The following is a 17395-nucleotide window of genomic DNA, read 5'->3' as shown; positions in this document are numbered from 1 at the left end:
TTCAATATGATTTGTTATTATAGGCATTACCCTGCCCTTTATTTGGATATATTTTACTGAAAACATCTTAAGTTGTGAAATGGTCAACTGTATATAATTCATTTCTTTGTTATATCTGCATATAGTTTTATCCTTAGGAAAGAATTTCTATCCCCAGATGCTACATATGAATAATTTTTTGTAACTGTAAATATTTTTTTCCTGTTCTCTCATAGACTTTCATATGTTTTATTATTTAAACACTTGAAATATATTTGAGTATATGGTGTATCCTTGGTCTTTTAAAATTTTTTTTTTTCATTTCCACAATGTTTAGTCAGTTTGGTTGCTGCATAATTTGCTTTTCATCTTTGATTGTAATAACTTTTATTATAGGCTAAAATTCTACGTGGCTGATGTGATAGCTTCCTTTGGCAAGATATCTGATGTAACCTCTCGGTAAGGAGCAAATAGCAATACTGTTGCTTTTCCTCCATCTGGCTCCTCATTGATTGGTACAAGCTTCTTCCTTCCCAGTAGACTTCAGTGTTGTTGCTGACCATCAGCGGTGAGGGAAGATCATGATAGCCTTTTTCGACATCTTCTGGAAGCTATTTCCTTTACTATCATGAGAAATTATGTAGTGTCCACCAAAGAATGTTTAAGCAGTTCTTTACAAAAGGAGTGAAAGTAGTATAATTGTATAATCTCTAGGTTGGCTGTGCCCTGGCCTAAATGCTTTACTCCTTCCTACTGCATAAGCGCTAAGGTCTCCAGCTTAGGCTGTTGAAGAAAATCTCACAGACAACCTATGGTGTCTCATCCATACAGTTTCCTTAGTTACTATTCTTTTCCCTTCCCTTCTCCTCTATTGTTTTGCTTCTCAGTTTTTACTTTTCTAATTTCTTATGACAGATTACCTCTCCCTAAAAGAAGAGTAAAATCCCAATATCCTTTTGAGTCTTGGAACTTTTATTGCCCCAAGTTATGAATTTCAGTGGTTTTTCTCTTTAGCCTTATCTCCCTTCAGAAGAGAGAGACAATTTGTAAAAGGAGTAGAAAGCAAAGAGGTAATCTTCAAACCTTTGAATAGGCATGGTTTTGCTTTCCTGTTAAATTTAAAATAAAAAAATACTAACACTGCAGTTATTTCCTTTAGGAACCCTCATCCATATCACAAAAGCTGATAAGGACAACTTTTAATTTTATTTGTGATGTCAAACTGTTATTTGATGGAACATGAGAAAAACAATGTCACATGATATCAGTTAAAGGAAAATTTTTTTGGCAAAACCTGATAGAAAGAGGTCAGCAAGGAAAACTGCTAGGGATCTTGCATTTCTTCATCACCCATGAGGTTTAATAATTTCATAGAAAATGATGCTTAGATCCAATGAACTTGTGTCTCTGTGACATTGCTCATTAACCTCCTCTCCTATCAGTCCCTCTTCCCTTTTTTCTTTCTTTCTTTTTTTTTTTTTTAAGATTTATTTATTTTAGAGGGAGGGAGGGAACGTGTGAGCAGAGGAGGGGCAGACAGAGCTGGAAAGAGGGAATTCTCTACAGACTCCCTGCTGAGAGCAGAGCCAATACAGGGCTTGATCTCAGGACCCAGAGATCATGACCTGAGCCAAAATCAAGAGTTGGCTGCTTAACTGACTGAGCCACCCAGGAACCCTTGTCTCTCTTCTCTTTTTATAGGGCAGATGTAAGAGTAAGCTTATCATTGGGTGAATAAAGACAATTCTGTCTTTCAGCAGAACCTTCTATTGGCAAAAACATCCATTCCAGTGGGCTCATTTCAAGGAGGCAGAGTAAGGCCCTGGTGCACATACAAAAATCAGTTGTATTTCTATATGCTAAAAACAAACTATTTGAAAAGGGAATTAGGAAAATAATCTCATTTACAATAGCACCAAAAAAAGAATAAAATACTTAGGGATAACGTTAACTAAGAGAAGGACTTGTACAGTGAAAACTTCAAAATATTAATTAAAGAAATTAAAGAAGACACAAACAAATGGAAAATAAAACATTTTATGTTCATGGTTTAGAAGATTTAATGTTGTTAAAATGTCCATATTGCCCAAAGCGATCTATGGATTTGGTGTAATCCATAGCAAAGTCTCAATGGAAAAAGCAGTATTAAAATCAATATTGAGCCACAAATGATCCAAATAACCACAGCCACCTTGAAACAGAACAAAGCTGGACACATCACACTTCTTAATTTCAAAATTAATTACAAAGTTACAGTAATTAAAACAGTGTATTCTGGCTGCTTCTCCCTCTGACCTTCTCCCCTCTCATGCTCTCACTCTCTCTCTCAAATAAATAAAATCTTACAAAAAATAAAAAAGACCGTGTATTCTGACAATATGACAGACATAGAGACAAGTGGAACAGAACAGAGAGCCCAGAAATTAATCCACACATAAATGGTCAACTAATCTTCAACAGAATATCAAAAATCTCACAATGGGGGAAAATACAATACACAATAGGGAAAGGATAATCTCTTCAACACAAATGGCTGGGAGAACTATATATCCACATACAGAAGAATGAAATTGGACCTTGAACTTACACCACATACAAAAATGAATTTGAAATGAAATAAAGACTTTAATGTTTTGACCTGAAGGTATAAAACTCCTAAAAGATGACATAGGGAAAAAAACTTCATGACAATGGTCTTAGCAATGATTTAATGGATATGATCCCATAGATAATGTCCTATAGCTAGTATATACTCAGTAAAATTGTTAGTAGTTATTAAATATTTTCAGCATCATTTTGTAAATATAAAATACACATGTACTTTTATTATGAGTTTCAATATATTAAAATAAATGTAAAAGACTAACCATTGTGACCTAATTTTTTTTAATTTATTTTACAAAATATCAACATTAATTCAACTAAACTTTTTATTTATTTTTTTCTCATTAATGATCCAGATGTTAGTGAAACTAGGCTTTTATGGAATTCAGAAGTGGAAAATGTCTCAGAAATGTCATTAATGACTAGATGAGCAGTCTTCTCAGGAGTCCCTTAAGTGATGAACACCTGTCTCATCGTTAGCTTAACAGGTTCTCATTATGAAAGATATCAGAAAAATGATCATTGGTGGCATTCTTACCATACCTTTGAACTAGTGGGAATAATACAGTAATGAATAATTGACATTTAGTTATTCTAAGACACTTGCTCTTATTGGAACAGAGACATAGAATATAGTAACATTTTCCCCTTATGTTGAGATTACTTTGTCCACAGTGACTTTGGTGACTTAAAAAAAATTTACATACAAATTGTTAAGTTAACATCTTGACTTATAGCTAAAAAACAAAAGAAGAATATAAAGTTAACATCTTGATTTATAGCTAAAAAATAAAGTAATGGAGAATATATCTAAAAGCATTAATGCTAACTTGTTAGGGTATTATACACAGATGGGGATGGCTAATTGCTAAAACACGAAAGGATTTTTTATCTTAGTTGTACATTTTATTAATTTCAACACTGTGTCTTTTCATTGCTAAACCAGGTTGCTATGTGGATCATGAAATTCCTATACTCTCACTTACAGTGATAACTTCTTTTTTTTTCTTTTTTATTTTACCCCCAGTGAGTAATTTCTCTTAGGTATTTACATCAATAATTTAATTTCCTTATTTAAATAGGTACTTTTAATAAGAACTTTCCAAGTATAGAATGAGCATTTTGGAAAAAAATAAACCAATCTTTGTAACTCTGTTTCTCTCTCTTAAAATAACCCCTGAAGATGAGAGATAGAAATTCAACACATAATTATAAAGTTGTGCAAACTTGTGTTTGGCATCCTCCTGTTCTCCGTTTTGACTTTTGTTGTCATTTTAACTCTAGATTCCAAAAATTTCAGCTGCCACATGGCTGTATAGTACCTCCCAGTACCAATTCCCCATCTGGATCTATTCTGGACATATTATATTCTAGGCCTGCACTGTCCAACATAGGAGCCACTTGCCCCATGTGGCCATTTAAATTTTAAATTAGGTAACATTAAAAATAAATTTCCTCATTAACATTAGCCATACTTAAAGTTTTCAATAGCCATATGTGGCAAGTAGCTTCCACATTGGACAATGCAGTTATGGGTATTGCCAAATACACAAAAAGTTTTATTGCAGAACACTGATTTAGAAATGTTTTTTAAGATTTTATTTATTTAACAGACAGAGATCACAGGAAGGCAGAAAGGCAGTTAGGGGCAGGCTTGGGGGGAAGTAGGCTCCCTGCTGAGCAGAGAGCCCTACATGGGGCTCAATCCCAGGACCCTGGGATCATGACCCACGCCGAAGGCAGAGGCTTAACCCACTGAGCACCCAGGTGCCCCCAGAACTTTTTTTTTTTTTTAAAGCATATTATATCCATCTCGGGGAATTATGAAGTTTTGTGGAAGAGTTGGAATTTGGCTGAAAGGTGTATAAACTACCATGGGAAAAGGCTACATTTAGTGGAAGGTGTTGCTGAAATACAGGATATGTGAGTGGCATGATGGGAATGCATGTTGAACAGGTAGAATGGGATAAGATTATGGACATTTTGGGTACAAGGTACATTTATTCTGTGAGAGAATGAGAAACACTGAATTCTATTGTGACACTTCAAGATGAGAAACTATACAATGTAACACATATGCACACATTTCCATTTCCAATCATGCAAAAACATTATTTCAAATACTTGACTGAAACTAGGGATGCTGACAGTCTGGTCAAAAGATAAAGTAGATATAATATCATCTCAGATGATTTTTTTCAAGAATAAGGTACAAACTAAATGTTTACCAATATTTTTTTCTCTAGTTTCCATAAGAGACCATTTAGCATGGACATGAAGGTATTCTTGTGGTATTAGAGGGTTTATGTTTGATTTCCAGCTCTTTCACCTGTGGCTGAGTACTCTTGGGTTCAATATTCTTATCTATAAAATGTAGATAATAAAAGTAATTACCTCATTTACTCATTGTGAAGATTAGATGTGTTAATATAGGAAGTGTACCTACCATAGTTCTCAGCACATAGTAGGTTCCCAATAATTAGTAAGTAATGTTATAATAATTGTTAACATGGTAAATAGTGTCATAGAACATCTCAAAGTAGGGGGTTTATGGGTTGTTACATTATAAAGTTCTATTAGTCACCAAATGTTTAGTCACCAATGACTAAATGACTAATGACTTTTTATGTCATTAAATGTATTCATATTCATTTAATTATTGATTTATTCATTCATTTATTTTTCCAATAATAGTTTCATCCATTTATATAACTAAATTATGTTTAGTAATATAGTTTCGCTATATATAAATATATAAATATATAGTTTCGCTATATATAAAATATATAAATATTTATAAATATATAAATTATATATATATATAATTTCGCTATATATAAATTCCCATTCTGGAATAACTAAAATGTTATAGGAGAAAATTAATTTTGACTAGAGTTTCAGGGTTGAATTCACAAAGAAGTCACAATTTAGTAATACCCCAGGTTCCATTTCACTCCTGATCTATTTAACGGTAGACAGGCATTTTGGGTGGAATTGATCCACCTCAAATCCTAGGGGTAGACCCGGACTGTGTAATTATGTAATGTTCAATAGGACTCTTTCTATACAATTCATTCAGAGAAATAGCTCTACTTGTTTTTGTTTTTGTTGTTGTTGTTTTTAAACCTGGGTTTTCATTTTCAGAATCTGGTTCTAGAATAAAGTTTATGAACAGGAGCCCATAAATATTTTGTGATTATCTTCAGAACACATTTTCATATCCAAAGCAATGGAAAAATAGAAAGCAGAAGCCCCAGCCATAAAGTATGTAATAAAAAAACAAAACAACCAAAACATGAAGGCTATAAAGAGTTTTGATAACTCTCACGTTTGATTCATTTGGATGAAGTAATGCTTTATCCAATTAGATAAATATCTGTGACTCTTTTCTAAGCAGAGATGGGATTTATGGTTTGAACTCATTCCATGGATGTCACTGGCAATATTTTCACTTGAATTTTGTGGTTATAGTAATTTGGCCTTTCTTGTAAGTAATTCTAGCTGTACTCTAAGTCTGCTATGAAGGTGACTTAGAAAAGTGGAGAAAGACTTGTTAGACTGACTGAAAATTAACCTCTCAATATTCTGTGCTTTTAGTCCCTGATTCAGATTAAGTTAATCTTATAGATGGTGACATAGACAAATTTTTTTTTTAAATATTTTATTTATTTATTTGACAGACAGATCACAAGTAGGCGGAGAGGCAGGCAGAGAGAGAGGAGGAAGCAGGCTCCCCGCTGAGCAGAGAGCCTGATGTGGGGCTCCATCCCAGGACCCTGGGATCATGACCCGAGCCGAAAGCAGAGGCCCTAACCCACTGAGCCACCCAGGCGCCCCCATAGACAAATTTTTATTTAGTTTTGTTTTTTGAAGGCTCTCATTGCCCTTATACCAAAAATCAATGAGAAATTATACAGTCTTGTCAATATTTAACTTAAAACAGACATTTTATGTTCAGTTATAAGGATATTGAAAGAAAAAATAAAGTTGAAGTGGTCTACTAGGTTGAGAGATATTTTAGTACCCAAGTCTTAAATGAAGGCTTGAAGATTAGATATGTTTATCCTGGAGATATAGGAGAAAAAGGGAAAAAAAGGTGTCTTTACATATTTTCTACACTCTTACATGCAAGAGATGCCAGTTATTCTATGTTGTCTGATAAGAAAGTGCCAGAGTAAATAAAAATAATAATAATAATAAGGCAATGCATTTCCAATTAAAAATCAGATTTCCTAATAAATTAAAGTACCAGCATTCATGAATAAAATACTTTGTCTTGTGAAGAAATTAGTTTTTGAACATTACAAATTTCAACAGGGAGCAAAATTTTAGAAACACTTTTATTTTTTAATTTTTATTTATTTATTTATTTATTTTTAAATTTTTATTTTTTATAAACATATAATATATTTTTATCCCCAGGGGTACAGGTCTGTGAATCACCAAGTTTACACACTTCACAGCACTCACCAAAGCACATACCCTCCCCAATGTCCATAACCCCACCCCCTTCTGCCAACCCCCCTCTCCCCAGCAACCCTCAGTTTGTTTTGTGAGATTAAGAGTCACTTATGTTTTGTCTCCCTCCCGATCCCATCTTGTTTCATTTATTCTTCTCCTACCCCCTTAAGCCCCCATGTTGCATCACCACTTCCTCATATCAGGGAGATCATATGATAGTTGTCTTTCTCTGCTTGACTTATTTTGCTAAGCATGATACGCTCTAGTTCCATCCATGTTGTCGCAAATGGCAAGATTTCTTTTCTTTTGATGGCTGCATAGTATTCCATTGGAAACACTTTTATTTTTAAATAAATTGAATAATTTTTAATAAATTGGATCTTCAATAAATTGAAGAAATTTATACCCCAAAGAAAATTCTTGATATTCTTCCCCCCTCCTATCTACATAATCCACTCCTCTCAAGTCTTCCTCAGATCAATAAATACACTTTTATCTCTATTAATCGTGTTAAGCATCATCTCTCATCTAGACTGCCTGTTTTTATATATAGTTCTCAAAGTAAGAATTATTTTTACATTTTTAAATGGTTGAAAATTTTTAAATAATATTTTATGACACTTAAAAATTAGGAAAATTCAAATTTCCATGTACACAAGTTTTGTTGTAACCCCAAAAAGCATATTCATTTACATATTGTCTACAGATGTTTGTTTGCCATAACGGATGAACTGAGTAGTCAGTCATGAAAACAGAGATTGTATGGCTATAAGGTCTAAAAATATTTATCTTCTGCAAGAAAAATATCCCCAAAGAAAAGTTTGCTTATCCCTTATCTAGACCATTCAAACATCCTCTTTACTGATCTCTTGGGTTCTACATTTAAACACAGTAATGCATTCTTCACATAGCCAACAAAGTAATCTTCCAAAATGTAAATGAGGTCATTTTGCTCCCTTGTTTCAAATCCTTCAATGATTTCCTACTGATGTGATAATAAAATTAATACTCCTTCTCATGTCTAAAGGCCTTAAATGATGTGATCTTGCATACTTAGAGGTTTTGTCTCTTATCATACTACTCTCTCCCTCATCCACCAAAGTCTGGCCACATTGATGTTCTATCTGTTTCTAAAACATGGCAAAATGTCAGACCTACTTTCTCTACAGTGCCCTTGCACATTCCTGTCTCTGACTATAAAGTACGTTTCTGATCTTACTGATCAAGAGATATCTTCTTGTAATTCAGTTCACAACATAATTGTGACCCTGTCCCATCTATCTAAATTCCAAGAATTCCTCCCATCTCTAACATGTCGCTGTCTATTACTATAAATTTTATATTCAGTGGCACCTGGGTGGCTCAGTGGGTTAAGGCCTCTGCCTTTGGCTCAGGTCATGATCCCAGGGTCCTGGGATCGAGCCCCACATTGGGCTCTCTGCTCAGCAGGGAGCCTTGCTTTCCTCTCTCTCTCTCTGCCTGCCTCTCTGCCTACTTGTGATCTCTGTCTGTCAAATAAATAAATAAAATCTTTAAGTAAAAAAAAAATTATATTCATTATTATTATTGTCTTACCCATACATGGAATTTAAGTTTGCTCAATCATGTAAGAAGTTTTATTCAAAATTATATATAACTCTAGTTTCTGCCATAACTACTGATGTTTGATAATTGTTAAATGAATGATATACATTACTACTTTCAAGGCCCTGAATTAGATACTATAATGTGACAAGGTAGGGAAGGAAGATAGAGAGATGAGTAACTTAAAGAGTCTGAAATCTGTCTGAGGAGAAATATGTACTTTCTAATATTTAAATTAAGTAATCCAAGTAATAGGCAACACATCCTGAGGTATAGGACTTCTGGAGTCAGACGTCAGGAGTTTGATGCCCAGTGGTACCAACTGTAACTTCGTGACATAGGACAAATAACCTGACTTCTTTGCACTTAGCTCTCTAATCTGTAAAATGGAGGAGAAAATATCTTTTTCATGGATTCTTTAAAGATTAATTAAATTAATATGTGAAAAAAATTTAGTATCTGGCCATAGGAAAAATTGCATCAATGTCTGTTGAATAAAAAATGGAGTTACTAGGAGTATGTTTTCAGTACCCAGCCCAGGAAATCTTGCCTATACTAAAAAGTTTATCACTTATTTGAGGGCTCTAGGGAAGATTTCTGATGAGGATGCATTGTCATTAACTTTGATTTCAATGAAGATGAATGTGTTTAAAGAACAGGTGGAGAGAGATCCACAATTAAAGCGGGTGGGGAGGGGGGCGCTTCTGCATTATTTCAGAGAAGAAGTGATGAGAGACCTACTTAGAAAGCAGAAGTGGGAATGTATAGGATGAGGCAGGAGGGAGGAGGGCTTCAAGGGCTAAAGTAGTCACAGCTGAGTGTGAGATGGATGTGTGATCAAGAAACTGAATCTTATCAGTTTCTTTACTTCAGCTATAGTCTCTATAGTGCCGTTGTGTGGAGTACATAATATATACCCAGAAAATCCTTAGTACAATTATAATACAAAATAAATACCAATGACAGTGTTATTGGTAGGGGTAGTTGATAATATATTATTATTCTCTTTTTCTTATGATATGAGAGCTATGGGGAGGTAGATGAAAGGATTTGACATCTTATTAAATGGAGAGAGTAATGGAGAAAGGCACATAGAAAATGACTTTAACTTTCTGGACTACATATTCAGGAGGAAAATGGCAATGTTAATTAATATAGGGACCCAGGAGGAGCAAACGATTTAGAGAAAGATAACCATGAAGCTACATCTTGAAATGAAGGACAGAATTTTGGCCGTTAGATAAAATTAAGGGGTTTATTTCTTGGGAGAAAATTTATTGAATTAAATGAGCCATCACAGCATAAAAGAGGAGAGTAATAGAAAAGAACAGGATTTCAAGGGAACAGTTATACTAAAGGAGTAGTCAGGAAAGAAGGTAGGAGCGGAGAAGACTGCAAAGAAAGACAACAGAGGTGGAAGAGAAGGAGGCAACAGTGTTATGAAAGCCAAGGAGGTATTGCAAAGGAGGGTGGGGCCAACAGGGAAGTCGAAGAGAGTAAGCTCTGAGCAGATTATGGGAGGTCCAGGATTTAGCAGATCATTATGGAGATCGGAGAGTGTATGAAGTGAGCTGTAGGTGTGGGAAGTCCTGTTTACTAAGAATAAACACGTTGGATATGGCTGGAAGAAAGTATTTAGATGTTTATCAATACTTACTAGAATTATTATGAAAGAACTGTAGTCTAACACTCCCTTGTAGAGCCTAGAAGCTTCTGTTTTTGAAGGGACGCCCACTGACGATTCTTTTGGAAGTGAGGTGTGATTGAAGATTCAGTTAGCAGAAGTGCAAAATTATCTCAACTGGAGTATGCTGAAAAGGAATCAGACTCTGATGAGAGGGTGACACAGAATAGAATTTTGTCTTAATCTTATTAGCCAGATAATGTTGGGTAACTTGCCTAACCTCTGCATGTACCTTTCTTCATCGATAATTTGGAATCGTACCACTTCTTGGCAGGGATGAAAATGAAATATCTTATAGTCTTGAATTCAGGCATCAAGATGGTGAACTTGTATGGAGTCCTTTCTTTCTGCCCCTCCTTGCAGGCCCACTATCTGGGTACAATATTTAGCCAGAAGGTCAAATCAGTTCTACTAAAAACAGGCCTGCACAAAGGCCAAGGCTCACTGAAAAGAAAATAAATAAATAAATAAATGAATAAATAAATAAATAATGTCCCAATTTTTGTTAAAGGCATAGCTCTCCTTCCAGTCACTCAAATGTAAATCTTGGTCACTTTTGATTTTCTTTTTCTTTTCTTTCCCATAAAATCAATTATCTAACTTGCAATTGATTCATAGCATGGTTTTGGAGTCTGAAAGCTTAAATTCAAATCTTGTGTCCACTTACCGCTAGATATGAGCACTCAGGCTAGTTATTTAACTCCTCAGAAGCCCCATTTCCTCATCTGTAAGATGCAGATAACATTAGTATTTATAATTTCAGTTTAGTGATAATTAAATAAAATAGTCCATGTCTAGTGCTTGGCCTAGGGTCTGACATATAGTAAAGGTTCAATAAATGTTAGTTTCTATGGTTAATATTAGTGTCAGCACAGTGTTAAGATTTTACATAATATCGTGCTCCTTATTCTTTGTATTTAACTGTAACTTGCATAGATTTTTATAACTTGCTGAACTTATGCCCACCCCAACTATCATTGTGTCTAGCTGATTTTTTTTTTAAGATTTTATTTATTTATGTGACAGAGATCACAAGCAGGCAGAGAGGCAGGCAGAGGTGGGGTGGGGGGAATCAGGCTCCCTGCTGAGCAGAGAGCCTGATGTGGGCTCTATCTCAGGACCCTGAGATCATGACCTGAGCCAAAGGTAGAGGCTTAACCCACTGAACCACTCAGGTATCCCTGTCTGGTTGATCTTATAGCTTGTTTGTACACCATAGATTTTGAGGCATAACTCTGTTGTATCATTATGCTATTAATTATCTGTAGTTCCCTTCAGGATATGTGCCACATTTTAGAGCAGAATTTTTGCCCTCCTTCAGAGTTCTCTCTCTTTCCAGCTTTACTGTCTCCTGTACCCTTTTCTGAATCTGGTGCTGACACCCACTGGACTAATCATCCCCTTGAGAATTGCCAATTTTATACTTCTGTTAGATGAGATTTCCTTCACTTGAAATTCACCACTTCATGTCCAATATTACGACAAATAACATCACCACAGCAGACCCCGCTTCAGCACCTATTGGGAAGTATGTGGGAATGTTAAAATAATACTTTACTTATAATAATTTATAAGTAAACTTTCCCTCCTCTGCATGAACTCATCTAACACTTTACTAAATTTCAAAGGGCACTTTTTTCATATTTATTTATTTACTGCACAAATCCCCTTCATTCTAGACAATTATCTCCTTTACAACATATATCAGTATATATATTCTGTTCATTATATCCCTCCTAACACATATATATTATTAAAGACTTCTGAGCAGCAATGAGATAAAAATATTCAATATTGATTATGGAACTACTTTTCAGCTGGATCTATAAAATGTGCCAAATATGAAATAATTTAGAAGGGAAAAACATCAACTGATCAATTGTCTGCTGTTATACAAGGAAAAAGTTTGCTGAAAATTTCAATTTTTGACAAGGCATTTCAACATTATAGTCATTGTACTATTTCAGGAGACTAAACTCACCAGATGTGAGAGTTTCTTATACTAGCTTAAGGTAAAATAGTACATATGCCCCAAAGTATGCCATTCTTCCATATAATAGGCTGCTAAATTAAACATTTCTTAAGCCACTGAAGTGTAGAGTAACTAAATTACTATAGCAATCACTAAGCTATATCTTTAATGTATGACTTTACTACATAGTAGTAGGTTTGGTATGAATCAACCTTGTACATATTCATCTTAATCTACTTTCTCATAATAACTGAAGATAAAAATAAAGATGAGCCTGTTCCCATGTGAAATTACTTTAGAAAGACATATGCTATGTATTTTCATTTTATTCTCTTTTGTTTTTTAAACAAAGTTCATATTGTTGAGGATAATAGTTACTTTCACAAACATCTCTTCTCCTTAGGACTGAAACTTTATTAGGGAAACATTGGAAAAGTAATACAATCACTTCAAGATAGTTCACTATTTAATGGTTCTAATGAACACTACATTAATAACTCATTTAAATTGATCAGCACACTTGAAAACATATTTATAAACAAGAAAGAAATATTTGATTGCTTTCTGACACTGAGAAGGATAATTGACATAGGACTAAATGATTGTTTATGTTGATAAACATGCATTCACTTAAAAAATAATAAAAATGATAATTTATAAAGATTATAAAAATTTTAAATAAAATATTAGATGAATTTTTTTATTTTGAGATATGTGTTTACCTTTTAAATAATCTTATTGTATAATTACTGAAGAATTTAGAAGAAAAATATATTATATAGATATTATTATTTTTATTGACCAATAGAGACAGTTTTTTTTTAAGTAGAGAAATATATGCAAACTTAAATTTTGTTTTCTAAAGACTAATCTTGTAAGGCTTTGAGTTAAAAATAGATTATTCTTGTGTTTTGATGAGAAGAGAGAAAATTTCCCTGATATGCAGTTTATACTTGCATTTTTTATCTAATCAGGCAAACAATTTTAATTAATTCAGATAGTCGCCTCTATGGTATCTGTGCCCTTTAGGGACTCTTCTTCATTATGGATGCAAATGTGTTCCTAAAATAATGAGAATAGCATTATCCTGTTTTATTCATTTAGGTGGTCAGAAAGAGAACAAAAAATCATTTGATGGTGAGGTAATTCTTTTAATACACCATAATGGCATTAACTTTGGTATTTCTGTGCCTCATTTTCTTGATCATTCTCCAACAGTGGAACAAGTGAAGGTGATGAGGGCAGGGATGCCAAGAAAAGATGAAATCAAAATCTTTATATTTTACGTAGTTAAAACCTAGATTGTGGTGTCTTTTTAATAAATTTAATAGAGAATAAGTATCTGTCAGTATAAGCATATAAAATGCATAATGGGTAAGAGAATGGTATAAGAAATTAGAAGATATTTTAATAAAACATGTATTTTTAAAATTTTAATCAGATTTATAATTATGAAATTTGGATCACCCTCATCATTATTCTTAAAATACACACACACACACACACACACACACACATACACAGTTTAGATGAGTGGTGTTTAATATACTAACTCTACTCAGAAATCTGTCCCACCAACCTTGAGAATTCTTGGAAAGAAATTTGTCACCAGACAACCTTCATCATACTAAGTTGCTCCAATATAATGCTCATACCTCATTTATAAGTTAATTTATTCACTAAAATTTCCTTTTGTGTCTAACATGTGCTGGAGAGAAAAACAAATGTAGAAACTAGTCAAATAGAGTTTACATCATTATTAATGTATTTTATTTTTAATTTTTCACAAGTGAATCACCCAATAGTGAATGTATGAAAAAGAAATTCAAGAATTTAGGCATAAGAAGCGGAGTATGCAAAGTACAGTGCCTAAAAAGAGCATCCTCCATTTGGGAAATTGTTACTAGATGACAGACACCTAGATATCACCTGGAGATGATGCTGCAGAAATAGATGTTATGGAATGCCTTATATGCAGAGCTTTGATTTTTTTTTTCTACAGCATCAGGAAGACATTAAATATTGAAAAATTTCACTGTGACATAGAAGTTTCAGTGGAGCAAGCAACTATTTCCCCCAACTGCTCTCTCCTCAATATACCTAATATAATTATTGACCTTAAGCAGACTCCAAATCAAATACATCATCTAGTTGCAAATACTGGCCTCTGTCATGTATCCCTAACCTAATCACTCCTTACCTAAATTGCTACAGTGGGTGTTATTTGGTCTCCAAGACCAAGAAGTTTCTTGTCTTCAGAACAAGAAACTATTCTTCATGCTATATAGCTAGACTGGTTTTCCTAAAACACTGTGATTTCATAGCCAATTAGAATCTTTCACATCAATTCTGAAGTCTTCCTGTTTCAGGAACCTTCACAATCTGTCCCTATTTAAATTTTCAAGCCTCATCTGCTGCCATTTTCCCACAGACTCTATGTTCCAACAACCCAAGTGTCTCAAACTTTCTTAATCATCGTTTGCTGTTATCCTTCCAAGCCCTTATGTGTACATGTGGTGTTTATTCCCTGGTGAATATTCTCCATGGCAAACCCTTTTCTTTCAAGGATCAGCTCAAATACCATGTCCTACAAAAAAATTTCTGACATCCAAAGCCAGAACTGATGTCTCTTTACCTAGAGGCCCAACAAATTTTTCCCCTTAATTATAGTGTTGCATATTATATTGATATTTAATGCATCTATCTCTTTCAACCAGGATTCAGACTTCAAGGATATAGGCTTCATCAACTTCTCTCACTCAGTTCTTGACTTCGTACCTAGCTTCCACGGGGTGCTGAATACATACGAACAAAATATAGAGCACATATAAATAAAACTTTACCTACATTCTTAGCTGTTCCTTTAAACAACTCTGTTAAGTATTGTTATTACAGATATAAAAACTAAGGCTCAAAGATAGTACTTGATTTTTTTTTTTTACATTGCTAGTAACTGACTAGGAATTAAAACCAGGCTTTCTGATAACAAATCCTGTTTTTAAATCTTAACAGAATTTTCTTTGTAAACCAGTCATGATCAGTAAAATGTTTAATGTACATATGGACTTAAATTTCAAACAGAGAATTTTTTTTTCAATAAATCAGATTTAAACTGAGTTAAGATGGTATTTGAACTTGAGGTTATCAATTTTTGATCAAATATTATGTCCTCAAATTGCTTGAAGTTAGGTCATACCTTCTTGTCAAATGTATTGAGGTACTATGAGTGAAGAACTATTAAAGTTAAAAATTGTTTTCCAAATGTGTTTTCATTTGGTAATTGCAATATAATGAAAGGAAGCTTGTGGTAGGATATCATCACTGCCCATCTTTCATCACTGACCCTTATAAAAAGAGTCAGAATCCATCTCTTGTTTGAGATAGTTATCCAGTCATGCCCACTACATTTGGCTTTGCCATTTTTTGGTCTTTCCTTCAATTTAATGGGTTTCAAATTCGAAGAAGAAGGTTTGCAGCACATCCCAAAAAATCAGTTCTGGTGATATATCTCTGTTGCTTAATGATGCTTTGTTTAAAGGGAAAAGGGAACAGAAATAAACAACTTTTGACTGATCTCTGTCAACTAGGACAGAGTGTTATGTTACTGATCAAACTGGGAGACTTTCCCCAGTTTTAGCAGTAACATGACACATACCAGTGGAGTTTGTGGGTGAAGATGGTAGTTTCTAAGACATCAGCTTATTAAGATTTAACATGCAGCCCATTCTCATATTTTATACGTGTCAAAGATTTAAACACCGATTTGAAAAGATTTTCCAAAGAAAATTGAATTTTCAATCTATAAATAGAGAAAAGAAGAACAAAGTGAACAAGAAGCCAGCAGAAGTTATGCCAGAAAAGATGACTTGTCACAGCAGAAAAGAAAGAAAGTCAAAATAAGTCAGTGACGGGAAACTTAGTGAATGTTTTAATGAAAACCATAAGACATTTGAAGATAACTTTGTATATTGCTGCCATTGCTAGTAGTTTTGGCTATTTTCATAAAATATTGCTAGAAAAATTGGAAGCACTAAGTTTTTCAGTAGTGATACATTGTTGCTAAAAGTGTTTGATCTTCCAGAAAGTATTTTTTTTTTTATTGTTCTCAGAATTTACAAGCAAGGAGATAAAATTAAGGTACATTTGGTCTTTTGCAATGTGCTGATGAAAAGCATTGTAGTGATGCTAAAACAAAGAATATGGCCATGGTAAATAACATCTCACAGGAAAAAAATATAATTGAAACAAACTAGTCCATAATTTTTGGCATCACACACATAACCCCATTTCTTTTTGCTATAACAATTTTTAATATATCTATTAAAGAAAAACTAATAAAACACAGGTTTATAAAACCTTACATTTGCCAAAAAATACTTTAATCAAAACTTCCTAAGAATATGATGAATTACAAAGCATATATTTGTATTATTTTTCTCTTCAAAAAGAGCACATTGGTGAAGTAATTTTCAGAAAGGCTTTAGCTAAGGAAAAACTTAAAGTGACAAAGAACTCAAACAAAGAACCACTTCAATTTCACCTTCCATCCCCCAACTTTTTAGTGCTCTAAGAGCCTATTGATCCCGCATCCATCTGCATCGAATTCTAGTCGTTTCAGGACTTTGACTTTGTTACTGAACTTGCCCACTTGGCAAATGTCTAAAATACAGTTCTGCTAATGCAATCAAACCATTCTTGTTCTATCTACTCGGCTGTGGTATATTAGGGTCTGCTGAAGTGAAATATGAGGGAAAATGCAAATGCAGAAAACCCTATGGTATTGAATATGTGTAGTATCCATATGAATATTGGATTGACCTTCTTTTGGGTCAATACTTTTTATTCTTTTCTTTGACAGTCTGAAATTGTTGATTCAATAGCTGGAAGTGTAGTAATTGGAAGAAACCAGGCCAATACAGTAGTTGTGGTATTTTACTTGCTATTTTTAGTTCTTTTAAAAATAAAACAAAATGAATTATTTAGTTTTCGGACACATTGTGAATGAATGAAATTTAAATACATCATAATAGGTGGTGTTATGGAAAATGTATTGGGAAAAACAGGAAAATACGTTTGGGTTCCTTTAACACAAATAATTGGCCTCACCTGTC

The 17395-nt window shown here is 33.7% G+C and overlaps 1 long non-coding RNA gene across 1 annotated transcript in view; it reads right to left on the bottom strand.

The window, feature by feature from the left end:
• The window catches only part of LOC309863208, a 108020-nt gene that overhangs the window by 27925 nt on the left and 62700 nt on the right, over positions 1 to 17395 (bottom strand). The window contains exons 3-4 of the long non-coding RNA XR_014310930.1: positions 10980 to 11037; positions 10286 to 10439 (exon numbers count right to left, since the gene is read on the bottom strand). This is a non-coding gene — a long non-coding RNA (uncharacterized lncRNA). The remainder of the gene's footprint in view (positions 1 to 10285; positions 10440 to 10979; positions 11038 to 17395) is intronic.

This window comes from Mustela nivalis, assembly GCF_964662115.1.
Source record: "Mustela nivalis genome assembly, chromosome: 1".
Lineage (NCBI taxonomy): Eukaryota > Metazoa > Chordata > Mammalia > Carnivora > Mustelidae > Mustela > Mustela nivalis.
The sequence above is the reverse complement of the archived record's forward strand: the minus strand, read 5'-3'. Positions and strand labels throughout refer to the sequence as shown.